The following is a 15,630-nucleotide window of genomic DNA, read 5'->3' as shown; positions in this document are numbered from 1 at the left end:
TGCAAATAAACAGTCTGAAGACACTTTTGCAGGGGCGTAGTTTGGTCGGCAAGATTGGGGGGGGGGGTGGGTTCGTTTCCGAATTTCCAATAAATACACTGGCATATAATGTTAAATTCCATTAAACGACAAGCAGGGTGCACAAAAGAGCCTTAAGGAGCAGTGGAAACGCAGAGGACTCCGGATGGGTAGGGGTACTAAGTGGGAGAAAGCACATTATCTTGTGAAATAACCAACATTTTGGAAGTCTTTCTACACAAAGAGAGGAGGACTGTGTGTGTGCGTTTTTGTCTGTGTGTAAACATTACTAGTGAAAGCAGACAGACACTGAGCAATACCCGACTGAAAGCACTTGTACCCAACTATTTACCACAAAATGCATTTACCCAAACACCCCCCCTACCCCGCCCCCCCCTCTTGAAGAGAAGGCCCTGAACTGTTGAGATTTGGAAAAGTTGGCATTAAGCTGGGAAACAAGACTCTTGACTAAGGAAGATTACCCAGGGCATCAGGCTGAACAACGGGTCACAAAGCTCTTTCCTGTCACCAAGAACCATCAATTCTATTTTTCCGTATTTATTTTTAAACAGTGATGTCCCACCCAGTCACAGCCATGCCCTGTTCAGTGCTGAAAGTTGGTAACTTGCCAAGTATAACACCCAGGTTACAGGTCACACAGGGTATAATCTGGCTGTAATCTTCGTACAAGTTGAAGAGGAAGCCAAGCACTAGATCAGGCAAGCCAAGTATTGAGCATAAACATTAAGAAGACCAGGTGGCAGGGAAGAATCCTGGCACTTGCTGCTGTTCAGTGGCGTTACCTTTGGGCAGAAGGCTGAAACTTCTCACAGTGAAACTTCTTACGAGATGCCATACAAATTATTTTTAACCAAGATCGATAGGTAGGTTTTCCCATACTGGTGTCCCCCAGGGCAGACTCAATGTAAGGGTTGGATAATAATGCCACATTTCTGGAAGATCTAGGAATTAGGAAACCAGCTCTGAAATTATTGGCAGCCTTATTCAAATCATCCAGAATCAGTAACAGCAAAACATCTGTACCAAGATGGTGTCTGAACTGTACATTAAACTCACAAATGACACAAACAGTTCAGGTAGCTTCCAAACAACACTCAGACAAACCATTTGATGGCCTTAGTACTATTTCTTTTTAGAGGGGATGCACTGACTTAGTGTTATGATCTCTTTACTAGAGATTGATTGATTAAAGGTCCATATCAGGTGTCCATAATAGGTGGTCTAAGGAGTGAACTATATATTACACCTAATCTGATGACCACTTTATGTCAACCCAATCTTCAACTTTATGGTCTCGAACTTAGTTATTCGAGACTTAACCATCTATTCCAATAGCATCTTTCTCTGCTTCTTCAGCAGTGATTTATTTGTAAAAGAATGAGTGCCGGTGCTCAAAGCTCTGCTCAGAAACCCACACTTGGGGTATTAAAAGTTAGCACACTGAATACCAAGACTGCGTAGTCTTGAATTCACCTCAAGGCTCTTTAATCCAGCGCAAGAAACTTTCTTTACCCATTTATCTTACTCTCGAGGGTTCCTTCTTTCTCCCACTGTGACAGTTTTTCTGTCTTTCTTTTCATCCTTCTTTCTGAGTTTTCCCTCTTGTTCCCTGGAAGTGTCTGAAGAGGACAAATAAGTGCTGGTCCCCAAAAAGAAGTGTTGGTGGGCCTCACTGGCAACCACCAGCTCAAATTAAGCACTTGTCTTCACACTCCCAAGTACCAGCTTGCCTTCATCCCTGTTTCACTTGGTTCCTTTTACTTAGATGTCTGCATCACTCTTCACCCCTCTTCATAACCCACTTTAAGTCCTCCTCCCTCCCTCCCTGCCCTTGCCCTTTCCTGTGCATGCTGCCCCCTGACTATGCACTTTTCAACCCTGCAACTCCCTGTGCCCCCATGTCAACAAGTGTCCCTATTCCAGTGCCCACTCTTCTCTTCATCTTCCTGTCTGGTTGTCTCACTGAACTATTGAGTCCCTGTCCAAGTGTCTTTCTTACTCATTATGTTAATTTCCACGTGTGCAAATCTGTCTGTGTGTGTGTGTTACTGTCTCTGTGTTTCACCCCCATCATGTTGCATCTTTTCTGTCCCCAACTATGATTGCTTTCCTATCCCTGTGCTCCTCCTAACTGTCCCAGTACATCTCTATCTGACTCTCTCCCAATGCATGTGCCACCCACACCAAAACCTTCCAGTAACAATGCCAATTAAAATTCCTCATGCATGTTGTGCCAGAGAAATGCCTCAGGCCACATGGCACAAACCGTGAGGTGGATGCTATGTGGTCATGTGGAAAGGGTGAAAGAAACCTAGCACTGTATTTGCAACAGATTACTCTCGCAGGTCTGACCCAGAAAAGACGAATTGAATTCATACTGCACGCACTTATAAATATAACTAAACCGAGAGTGGAGACCAAAGACTCTAAAAGCACAATTTTTGGGAGAATAGCGTCGAAGGGTAGTCAAGTGCAAAAATAGCATGTTCAGTTAATAAGTCAACTTCTCAGTACTTCAGAATAACATAAATGAAAACATTATCTTTTTATAGTTTAAATCTACATGGGTATTCTAATTCAAGGATATTATTCAATGGATTGTTTTTTTATGGAAATTGTACCAAATTCTTCGTGTATAGAAAACAATAGCAAAGAAAAAGATTCAGTCAAAAGTAATGGAAATGATTCTTCAAAGCTATGGTGGCAGAATATTGTAGGAACCACACCAAGTGTGATGGGAGGCTGCTTGCAATAAGTCTAACCACTGGCAATAGCTCAGGGTAGCACTCCAAACCATAATTCTTTTGCTCACCATAGCACCTCAGTTTGGACACAGCCACATGCAAATCAGTCTTAACCTTGTTCCTTATGAAAACAGTCCAGTCAGAATAGCCAAGCCAGGTTCTCCGGGCACCGGAACGCAAACAACCCAGGACATGTTTCACCCTAGTTATGAGCTCATCAGCCGCTTACAGCTTGGTTCCAGTGATACAGTGAGCATAGGACCCACATCTGGTCATACCCATATCACTTGGGCATTACAGGCTCATCAGCTGGTTACAGCTGGGAGGACCTTGATTGGAAGTTCAGGCTGGACTGTTCTGATGAGGAACAGGGTCAAAGCTCATTTCCATATGTTTGGCTACAGCAGTGACCACCATAGCCAAACCTCTCCAATGGCCCAAAATTTAGATGGGTTGACATGTAGCCATGTTTTATACTGTTCGTTACCGTCAGGTGAAGCCTGGTTGTGAAGGACATTAAAATGTAAATAATGCCCCCCTGCCATGGGAGATGACAGCCATGGAGAGAGGAGCATATTTTTTTTCTTATTTTGAAAAATAAAATCCCATTTTGGGATTTTATTTTTAAAATAAATTTAAAAATTAGGTGCAGGATTGCGTCATGCTGACGCAACCGTACCCCAAACAGGGATATGCATTATCAGGAACCGCTGTGATGGCAGTTCCTGCCAATGCTTTATGAATGGCCGCCAGCTGCGCAGTCATTTATAAATTAAATAGTTAATATGCCCACTACAAAGTACTGCCTCTGACATGTACCTCACACATTTGTATTCTTATGTGAGATAGGTCAATGTGTTAATGAGTTTCTTTGGAGAGACAGATTCTTGAGTAATTGACCATGCATCTGTAGCATTCATCAAGCTAAGGAGCAGCAGTTCACTAAGTGGTAAAATATGTGAATGATTTGTGCGCCAGTTGCAACTGGGAGAGGATGTGGCCTAACAGCTAGAGCGGTCAACCTCAAAGCTGGGGATCGGGTTCGAGTTCCGGCAGGGACACTCAACATCCTGTGATTCTGGGCAAATCACGTACTCTCCCTGGGCCTATCAATATGAATGTGTCCGTCTGTAACACATCTGGTGCTCATGAAAAGTGCCCTTATGCCTTCGAGTCGAGTTTGTGCTATATAAAACAAAAAAAAGTGTTGTATGGAACCTGCAAGGCATATGTTAGAATGCTCACAGTTATTAACTTAACTTGTTGTCAATTGAAGGTTGCATAAAAGGCTTGCATTCATTAGTAAATACTGCTTGTGCTTATATAAATGGTTACAATGAAGAAAGCATAGACCTACACATCAAATATAGATACAGAGCTTGAAAAATAACACTTTCATTGGCAATTTCTCCTGTGCAAACTTCTGAAGGGGCAAATACGTACATAAATAGCATGTTCAGTGCATCTTTGTTTTCCCAATGGGCACTCAAGTCTGCCAGCAAGGTGTGAGTGGTGAGCATCAAGCTGTGCTATTTAATTTGCAACTGCTTGCTGCCAGACAGGACACACCTCAAACAAAAGAGAGAAAAGAATTTACTGAGTATCTGTGCAGTGGGGGTTTGTATCCTGTCGAAGAGTACAGTAGGCCATACCCCTGATCTGCAAACTACTGCTGCAATATAACTTACTTATAAGTCCCTAGTAAAGAGCCACTATATGTACACAGGGCCTGTAAATTACATGCAACTACTGTGGCTGCAGCGCAAACCTAAACCTTCCTTTTAATACATATAAATCACCCCTTAGGGCATGGTGCAGTACACTTATAAAGTTGGACATGTACTTGTAAGTTTTACTTTTCCTGGTAGTGAAAATGTCTTAAATTCGTTTTTACTAATGTAAGGCCTACCTCTCCAATAGGATAACACTGGGTTATTTTATCACATTTAATAAGGGCTAAATTCTAAGGCAAAACAGTTAGAATCATCATGTTTAGTCTAAAAAAGAATTGTAATTTACAATCCTCTTCAATGGTAAAATCTGATTTTAAGTTTCAATTCTGAAAATGCCACTTTTACAAAGTTCACAAAACCACAAAAGTGTGCCTACACCCCCCTTGCTTCAATACAATTCAATTTTTGAAGGTAAAACAATAACTCTTATAGTTTGACCATTTTACAAAGTTGACATTTTCTTTTCCTATCCATTTGGTACCTGCAGCCTGTGTCTTTGTTCACATGACTGAATAGTTGGCAGTTGGCTTTTGTGTATTCCTCCCAAACAGTGAGACAAAGGAGACTAGGAGTTGTCAGGAGGGCTGTGGTTCTGTGAAAACGGGCCTTGTCACGAAAGGTTATGATTCTGTCACGATTTTGGTGATGTCGGACCGTGTTTAGCGAATGCGGCTAATATGGAGTGAATTCGTCACGTTAGCTAGCGAGTTCACCATGTATTTGGAGATTTTGTCTCGAACATGGGTTCCATTTTGTTTAAGTCTCCATTTTGTATTGCCATCACGCAGGCCGACAAATATGGTGGAACGAACGAAGCGGCCTGGCCTTCATGTATTGGTATACATTAACAGGGTCTTTCTTTACTTCGAGGTGAATTGCAAGGATCTGATTCCTTCACCTGAAGCTGACCCTGCCGAGTCAATTTTCATGGTTTGATCGTCGTCTGAGATTGCCAATCATTGTTCAGGACATCGTTAACTTTTAGTCTCCTTACACATGCCTTATCTTGCTCACTATCAGACATTGTTTCCTTTTCTATGCTCTTTATTACATGCATTGTGCTTTTCAATTATGGGTTTGTCCGGCTTGTGGAGATTGGATTTGGGACATTCCCAAGGATTAACTTTGGGTTGGGATGTTGCAAACTGAGCTTTTCGTCATGTGATACTTTGTTTGAGAATGTACTGTAATGCCAAGCTCTGTATACTATTCTTGCTATGTCTATGTTCTCTTTAGAATGTGGAATTAAGTCTCTGTAATGTTCTGTTGCTAGGAATGTCCAGCCGGGATTCCTGGCAGTTGAGCTAGTGCTGTTTGTGGCTGAGGTTTAATAAATCATACCTCGTTGAACTACATCTTTTGTTCTATTTTATTTGAGTGGTAAACACCACATTCATTTGGCGACGATCGGAAGAGAACCCTTCCTACCTCAACACGAAGCCTGCTCGAATTTTGTCTCATCACTCCTCCAGCGGCTGATTTGTTATGACGGAAGCGTAGCCTTCCCAGCGGCAGTTGTTTTGACTTTTACATGGAAATAAATGGTGAGGAGTGTGGTGGGAGGCCAAAAGAAAAAGGGCTTTATTGTATTTATACTAAAAGTTGGGAGAATAGGGCTCGACTGCTTTGCGTTTCAGTGACGTTGTATTTTCAGGCGCGTGTGCGTTTCACTGAGAACGGCGTACAACAAGGAACGTTGGAGATTCACCTAAAATCAGCGTGTGCGTGTCAATGATGCATAACGTTAGGATCTCCCTGACAACCACACGCTACGCCTGCATCTTCGTGTAGACCTTTATGACACATAAGGCTGAAAAAAAAAAAAAAGGTTTGACTTGGGAAAAGACAACGTTCGATTCGTAACAATTGCCTATTCTATGTTATGAGTAGGGATAATATCAGCGCTGAGATGCTTTGAGGTTGCTGTTCATTGTTCTAATTTCAATATAAGATTCTGGTAATATACAGCTCATTAAAAGAATTTAGTTACACACATTGTGAATGAATAATAAAAAACCTTCAAGGACAATAGAGACTTAATCGGAAAATATTAAAAAAAATATATATATATATTTATATTCAAGGAGGAGAAATACAGATAAACAGAGGAAAATGCAAAATGTAACTCAACCAGCTTTTTTTTAACAAGCCCAGAAGAGCCTAATGTAAAATGGCAGAAATGGAAGAAAATATTTGCTAACTATGCAAGAGTGTGCGGAACGAACTTAAATGCAGAAAGGAAACATTCATTATTACTCCATTGTTTGGGAGGTGAAGGTCAAGATGTATTAGAACATTTACCGGAACTAAGTGCGTCTGAGCAGAGGAATTTAAATGAATATCAAATAGCAATTGAACAATTGGATAGACATTATCTTCCCAGATTGAGTACTATTATGGAAAGATACCATTTTGGTTTGAGAGGTCAAACAAAAGATGAATCTGTGGAAGAATATGTTTCTGCGTTAAGGAAGTTGGCCTCTTCTTGTAAATTTGGTCAAACGTTGGAAGAGAGAATAAGAGACCAGTTTGTTTTTAAAATGTGCACATGACAGTATCCGGAAAGAACTTTGGTTAAAGGACGAACCTCCGTTGGAAGAAGTCTTAGTCATTGTGAAGCAAGTTGAGCACATGACTAAATGTGTAGACGAATTGAAAGGAGAAAACGAAAAGGCGACTGTTTCAGAAAATAAACGTGAATTAAAAGTTGAGGAAGTAATTTGTCAAGTAAAAAAAGAAGACAAAGTAACTATAGATAAAAATGACTCTGCATTGAATAACTCAAATTCTAATGTCACGAATGTTAATAACAAGTTTTCCTGTTTTAGATGTGGAAATGTTGGTCATCTTGCGAACTCTCCTATTTGTCCTGCTTTGAAATCTATCTGCAATACTTGTGGTAAGAGGGGTCATTTCTCAAAATGTTGTAGAACTAAAATCAACAAAAGGGAGAATGTTATTAGAAAATGGTCTCAACCTCAAGTAAGGACTGTAACTTTTCAAGTCAATGGAAGCAATTTAGAACATCCATCTCATTTGGTAAAAGTTGATGATGCATTAATTGAGTTCAAATTTGATTCATGTTCGCAAATTACAATGATTGATGAAAGATTATTACACAAAAATTTTGGAAAAAACGTTAAGCTCTTAAGAAGTGACATTTTACCTTTGGGTTATGGAAATAAACCTATCAAACTGTTGGGTTATTTTCTGGCTACCATTAAGTTGGGAAGTCGTATTATTCCTGGAAAAATTTATGTGGCTAAACAGGGTGATGCTTTGATTAGTTGGAGACATCAACGTGACCTAGGTGTTAAGCTTAATCCAAATGCTTCGCCTCAAATGTAGATACAGGAGGGGGAAGATTTGTCTTCAATGTTTGCGGAAAAATTTCCTAATGTCTTTAATGAGAATTTAGGTTGTTTGAAAGGTTACAAACATTGTATTAAATTAAAGAAACATGCTGTTCAGATTATATCAAAAGTAATGAGAATTCGTTTAGGAGAACAGGATAAGGTACAAAAAGACTCATTAAGAATCAAATTATTGAGCCTGTAGAGGCCACAGAATGGTTGGCACCCATTGTAATAGCTAAGAAACCTACTGGCGAGATTCGCTTATGCATTGTTTTACGTGCCTTAAATAAGGAGGTTGTCGTTGACAGGTTCCCTTTGCCCAATATGTATGAAATTGTGGGAACTTTGGAAGGAGCCAGGTACTTTACCACCTTAGACTTAGGTTCTGCTTACCACCAAGTAGAGTTAGATGTATCCTGTCAGGACTTAACAGCATTTATTACTCCAATGGGCACATTTAAATTATTTAAAAGAATGCCTTTTGGGCTAATTTCAGCTGCTTCCGTTTCTCAACGCATTATGGCACGTGTTCTCAAAGGTCTGTGTGGCGTGAAGTGTTATCAAGATGATTTATTAATATATGGAGCAGATAAGTTGGAGCATAATGATCGTGTTTGTGCGATATTAGACAGGTTGAATAAAGCTTGTTTGTCGCTTAAGAGAGAGAAGTGCAAGTTTGGGCTGGAAGAAGTGAATTATCTTGGACATTGAATAAAGAGTGAAGGTGTTTTTCCAAAAAATGAGTTAGTTGAGTCTATTGACAATATGGCGGAGCCAGTAAATAAGGAGGAGTTACTTTCGTCTCTTGGTATGGTGGAATTTTATGGGAAATTCATTATACATTTTGCTGATAAGACTAAGAATATGAGGAGGCTTACTGCCAAGAGTGTGGTTTTTGTATGGTCAAATGAATGTAAGAAAGAATTTGAGGAAATTAAAGAAGAATTGAAGAAAGCTCCATGTCTTCATGCATTTGTTCCAGGTTTTCCAACATATTTATTTACTGATGCTAGTGATAAAGGTCTCGGGGCAGTTCTAGTTCAAAGTAAACAGGGTAATGATTCTCTCATTGCTTGTGCATCAAGATGTCTTAGAGGGCCAGAGTTAAATTACTCTGTCATAAAGAAGGAGTCTTTGGCAATTTTTTGGGCTTTGAGGAAGTTTAAAAATTTAATTTGGGGTACTAAGATCATTGTCATGTCTGATCACAAGCTGTTAAAAGAGGTTTTTTGCAAGAAAGGTTTAGATTCTATTTCGTCTAGGATTAGGAGATGGATTATTTTGTTGCAGGAGTTTGACTTTGAAGTACAGTACATACCTGGTGTTTCTAATAAATCTGCTGATTGTTTCTCTAGATTGGTATGTTGCTATGGTACCGCTCACAGCCAGAGTACGTCAACACCACACAGCTAGAGGAATAGGTCTAAGCACTAGGAGCCTTTTAATATCCCTATATGCTGACAATGTCACTCTGTACATCCTAAATCCCACATTGAACTTAGACCCAGCACTTCGGGAATTTATTACATTTGGCAGCTTTTCCGGTATTACCATAAACTGGAGGAAATCTGTTGTGTTCCCGTTGACGGATGGGACCCCTGAGGTAGTGTTAGAATATCCGCTGCGATGGGCAGCAGATGAAGTCAAATATCTAGGCATCTGGCTCAGCCATAGTCTACAAGAACTCTGGAACCTGAATTTTGGACGGGCAGTAAATTGGTTGGAATCTAAAGTGGCGATTTGGTCAAAGTTGACGTTATCCATTGCAGGAAGTGTGGCATTGACAAAAATGGTTATTCTGCCGAAATTTCTGTATTTATTTAGAAATATACCCATTCCCTTTACGCAACATTTTTTAAAGTTTTTCTGCTCCCAATTGTTATCCTTGGTATGGGCGGGCGGACAGGCGAGTGTCCTGGGACCCCCTCACTCTTCCTTTAAGTCAGGGTGGCTTTGGAGCTCCAGATATGCGACTTTACGCACTATGTGCACAAGCCCAGTTTCGTCACTTCTGGGTTTACCCGACGCCGTACCAGCCACATGTTGCGGTCGAGATCGACACGGTTGCGCCGAACCCACTCAATGTAGCACTCTATAAAAAAGCGCTGCGCCCACGGCAAGATATCGACACTGCGGACATGCTAAGGTGGGCATGGCGGGAACTTCAGTAATGTGCTAATCTCCCAATACTTTATGCGCCGTCCATGCCTTTACGAGGCAACCCACTCTTGCCATGTTGGAGCAGGGAGGAGGAATGATAGAAATGGGAGGCACACAGCTAATGACGTTTGCTGATTTATACCCTGAAGGCACCTTTCGGCCCCAGCCTACGGGGGAGGATGATCAGGAATCGCGGTTTGCAGAAAAGTTTACTTACTATAAACTGTAAGCGGCATGCCGTGCACTATGGGAGGGTTTCACAGAAGCACCCCCGACACTCCAGGCACTAGATAACATACTGGCTAGGTCTTACCCACGTAAATTGGTAACTCGCCTGTATGCTACTATGCAATGTCAAGCCCCAATAACACAGCCCAGATCCTTGCAGTTGTGGAACAGTGAGTTGGACCCCCCACTGCTGGAAAAACAATGGGACTATTGCTGTAGGATAGAGGTCTTCACACTTTTTGATGCCGAGACCCACTTGTAAAACCTATTTAGGCTTAAGGACCCCCTTCCAACAATAGTTTCTAGAAACTGGTACTCCTCAACATCAACAACTATCGACAACCATAAATGCGCCTGTTAGACCTCATCACATCCATCCATCCATCATTCATCCACCCACACTTTCACACATCCATCCATCCATCCTTCATCCTTCCATCCACCCTTTCATCCTTCCATCCATACATCCACCCTTCATCCATCCACCCTTTCATCCTTACATCCATCCTTTACCCATCCACCCTTCCATCCATCCTTCCATCATTCATCCTCCCACCTTTTCACACATCCATCCATCATTCATCCATACTACCTTTTATCCATCCATTCATTCATTCATTTCAAAGCTTTATTCGATTATTAAAAACAATCACAAAAGCGTACAGTAAAAAACACAATACAAACATTACAGTAAAAATAATGACTCACCAGTAAGAGAATTTCAAGAATTAAAACACCAGACTTTTCCTATGTGAAATGGCTTTGAGTAAAAAAGTAGCGGTAAAAAAACAGATGTCTGCAGAATCAAGTGCAAATAACACTTTCATGGCTTGGGCAGTAGTATACACTGAAAATTTTAAAAACACAGGTCTGAGGTAGAGACGGCAGAGATGCATATAGAGTGGGCAAATAAGCATAAAATGCAATGTACTTTGCCTAGTCTGGCCATCACAGGGACAGGGAGAATGGCTATGGAGTTTCATCCCTGGAAAGGCAACTAGGTTATGTACAATACCAAGTCTAAATCGCGTAAGAACAAACTGGTGGGATTGCTTGGTTATGAATTTTAAGTACATAGGCATACCCTTTTCTTCCAGTTTAGTAGTATGGTAAAATACATAGGTAGACATAGAAATGCACTTCGTCCTACGCAAATCAGACTTAGTTTGAATAAAAACATCTTTGAGTTCCTTTTTCGATAGAGTGACGGCACAATAAGGGTCCTTGACGATGTCGAGATTAAACACATCGCCATAGGAGGAAGAGACTTAACTTAGCCAGGGAATCTTAAGGGCTTTGTCCAGCTTCAAACAATCAAAAATAATCTGCCTAGTAAAAGTAGTCTCATCTTTGGCCCATATTGACCTCCATACCATGAGGGGTCTTATCTGTCAAATAGTTCAGGCAGACCTCACTATGGCACAATACAGTAGGTGCCGAAGGAGGTAAACATAGGAGTCTTCTAAGGAACCCATTCTCTGTATTTTGCAGTACCCTATGCTGGCTGTAGCCCCAAATACCCGAGCAATACAGTGCGATAGACGCACACCTATGCCTATAGATATCTACCATATCTGGTATGCGGCGACTCCCTAGCGTTGCAGCAAAACGAAAAATTCCAGATGAGCTTTTGGTCATTCTTCCATTGACATTTAACATTTCCTGCGACCAAGTCCCTTTATTGTTAAAAGTAACTCCGAGGTAGCAGAATCTATCCACTACCTCTATATTATGATTGTTAAAATGGAACGGCATAACAGACTTCATCCGTTTACCACAGGCCATAATAAAAGTCTTGGTGTTATTAATTTTCAATTTCCTCTCATTAATAAAATTATAGAAAGAGTTCATTAGTTTCTGGAGGCCGTTAGAAGTGCGCGAGAGCAGCACCGTATCATCGGCATAAAGCAGAACTGGTACGGGGAGGCCACCAACCTGGGGGGAGTCAGCCTGAACCATCTTCAGTTCCGATTCGATAGAGTTGATGAAGAGAGAAAATACCAGGGGGGCCAGTACACAGCCCTGCCTTATGCCTGACTTAACCTTAATTTTCTCTGTACATTCACCAGACCGGCCAAAACGTATCTGGGCCGATAACTTGTTGTAAAGACGAGCCAGAAAGTGAATAATTGCTGGTGGGGCGCCCATACCCAGTAAAGTGGACCATAAAAGCTTATGGTCCACGAGGTCAAAGGTGCTCGAGAGGTCGGCGAAGCAGAGGAATAGGGAACCCTGTTTCGCCCTCGTGTATTTCCCAATGAGGAGGTCAAGGTTAATGCACTGCTCCGTTGTCCCCAGACCTTTCCGAAACCCATACTGGGATTCAGCCATGATATTATTTTCCTCTACCCATTCCTCCAACCTCATCAGGAGAACCCTACTCATAATCTTCAGGGAGGAATCAAGAAGGGAGATAGGGCGGTAGTTCTTAGCCTCGTCTCTATCTCCCTTCTTATAGATGGGTAGAATTATAGATTCTCTCCAGGTGGGTGGGGTGTTCTCCATGACTGATGCATTAAACACCTGCGTCAGGAGTGGGCTCCAGAGAGTAGGATTAGATTTATACAAGTCAACCGGGACCCCGTCGGGTCCCGGTGCCTTTCCCCCTTTACTCTGGCTTAGGGAAATAACCACCTCAGATAGAGTAATATCCAGAGGTAGCCTTGTTTCAGGCGTCGGGATGGAAAAGCCGACAGAGTCTCCCCTGGGTGGGTTAAAAATTCCAGAGAAATTGGCTTCGCTGACCTGCGGTGACAGTATAGGAAACTCTTCGTTAGCAAGGAAGGGGCTGTTGACCGTAGACCAAAAAAGCCTACTGTCCCGAAGCACCGAAGCTTGATTCAGGGCATCCCAGGCAAGTTCCCTAAGTTCCTGCTTCCTACGTACAAGATTGTTTTTGTAGGTAAGCCTGAGTAGTTTAATAGCCTCCCTGTCTCTCGGGGATTTGGTTAGAGCCAGCTTAAGTTCCCGCAGGGATTTGGTACACAGGCTATCAAACCAACCCACGTTTTGATTCTTAATTCGGGCTTTAGTAATGGTAAGACACCTTTTTATAGCAATACCAAGTGCCAAAAAATTGGTTATGATGCACCCATGAAGGGCCTCTGGATCTAAGCAACTGTGAATTTCAGCGAACCCCTCTTTTAAGATTTTGGCTTGCAACTTTTCGGAGTTGTCCAAACCCCACTTTATACGGATACCATTCGGTCTACAGGGGGTAACATCTTCTATTACCAAATAATCATTATTAACTAAAGACCCCCATGCAGAAATAAACATGGTGATAGCATGGTGGTCGCTGACTCCAAGATCAGTGACAGTGGGAACCGTACAATGGGGCGTAAGATGTGTGGAAACCAGAAGATGGTCAATAACAGAGGCCGAATTGGGTCCAACAAAGGTTGGAACTGGTTTGCCATCAGCATCTACGGCCGGGGGTGGATCATAAGATCCAAGCTTAGCACGAGGGTGTTAAAGGAGTCACCATGGGGTGTGTGAGCAAAATGTGCCCTATTTTCCCCGTTATCCCCGTCATATCCACAGATTCTAGTAAATGAGTAGGGACAGGTACGAAGATTGAAATCCCCACCCCATATGATATCAGTTGGTTTATTGATATCATTTCGTAAGTTCCTCAAAACAGGGCCCAACTCCTCCGCCACTGTGGTATCTGAGGCATCAAACAGGTTGTTATAGTGGTTAATCACCACTAAAACATGGCCCTTTACATGTTCAAGAATTAGGATTTGGGAGTGGTATCCCACAGGGAGGTATGAAATCAAACATACTGGGAGTTTAACTGATATTAAAATCACTAGCCCCCTTTAGCCCTACCCATACCTGACCTTGCTGCCAGGTTATTATAAGACATAAACCCATCAAGTTTAATATCAACAGTTGCCCAGGTCTCTTGCAGGCATAAAATATCAAAGTCGGTGAGAATCTCATTCCACCCTAGGGATGCCGATTGCCTACTCCACCCTGCAACATTCCAACTAGCAAACTTAAGACCAGGGGAACAAGGGGGGGATTGAATGGGCGCTGGTACCGTGGAGATTAAAAGATTAGTGGCAGGTAGGGGAGCCAATAGAACTGGGTAAGCCGCGGTAAGTATCGAGGCATTCGAAGACATTACAGGGTCTTGAGTAAGAATAGGGCTACTGTCAGGCGTTACAGTAGACCCTTTATCCGAGGAAAAAAAAATGGGGTCTAAGGCTATGGGCAGTCAGTCTACACCATTGAGGCCACTCAAACAATTAAAACGATTATAGTTATGAAAGGGTGTCAAAGGTGGTTGGAAAACAGGTCGTGCTGGATACCCACAGAATCTGCCCCCTCGATCCACCCTTGTCCAGTTATCCTGTGCTTGGTCACGGTACATATGTGTAGGGGGGGAAGAAAAATGATACTGGCAGGGTCCGGATGGTGGATTCAGGAGATCTATTCGACCCAGAACAGATGTAGTGAACGGTCCTTGGGTCTCTAAAACACACCAAAATACAATCCCCTATTATTGACTTCCTGGACTTACCCAGCCAGGGTACCCTTCTTACCATCACAATTTCGTTATTAAAATATGCTGGGAGAGGTCTATTCCAGTTCAACTATTTGATTACTTGGTTTTTAAGTGAAAGGAAGTTCTTGCCTTCGACCACCTCAAGGGGGGGAACCCCGGCCATAACCACCATAAGGTTGTTAGCCTCGGGAGGGAGGTCAGGTCTTCGGGGTCTGGGGGCGGGTTTCTCTGGTAATGGGGGTGGAATAGAGTCGCCAATTTTTGCCCCACTGGGATTTATCACTGAAGGAGTTATACCTGGGGATTGTGAGGGGGGAATGATAGTTTTGCTATGACGTGAGTGGGCTGGTTTAACCATAAGTGGTTGCAAAAGAGAGGTGGCAGAAATCGCCAAGGATGGTCCCGGAATAGCTAAGGGGGTTGAGGGATAAGGGACGTAGTAGGGGGCGGCATAATCTCAGAGGGTCTACCAAGGGTGTTTACCTGAGAATTCAGGCTACTAAGTGTTGCCTCGAGGATAGTGAGTCTGATCTCCACTCGCTTAATGCTCTCGCTGATAGGCAAGAGCAAAGATCTGAGTAGGAATTCCAGGTGCCCATGAGGGGCAGCCGGAAGGGGTGTAATAGGCAGGTTTTTTGCAGGGGCAGTGGCAAGACCCATTGCATTAGTACACTTATCAGGAACTGGAACGGGCTTAGAGGGTTTTCCGAAATCGGTATGGGAAAGTTTAAGTGTGCCCTTTCCTCCCCTCATCTTCCTTCTGCGCTTGTTAGGGGGAGGACCGTGCAACTCTACCACAGTAGCTAGTTTGGACTTGGCTTTCCTGATTTTGGGAAATTGAGTAGGTTGGGATG

The sequence above is a fragment of the Lissotriton vulgaris genome, chromosome 6 (assembly GCF_964263255.1).
Source record: "Lissotriton vulgaris chromosome 6, aLisVul1.2, whole genome shotgun sequence".
Classification (NCBI taxonomy): domain Eukaryota; kingdom Metazoa; phylum Chordata; class Amphibia; order Caudata; family Salamandridae; genus Lissotriton; species Lissotriton vulgaris.
The sequence above is the reverse complement of the archived record's forward strand: the minus strand, read 5'-3'. Positions refer to the sequence as shown.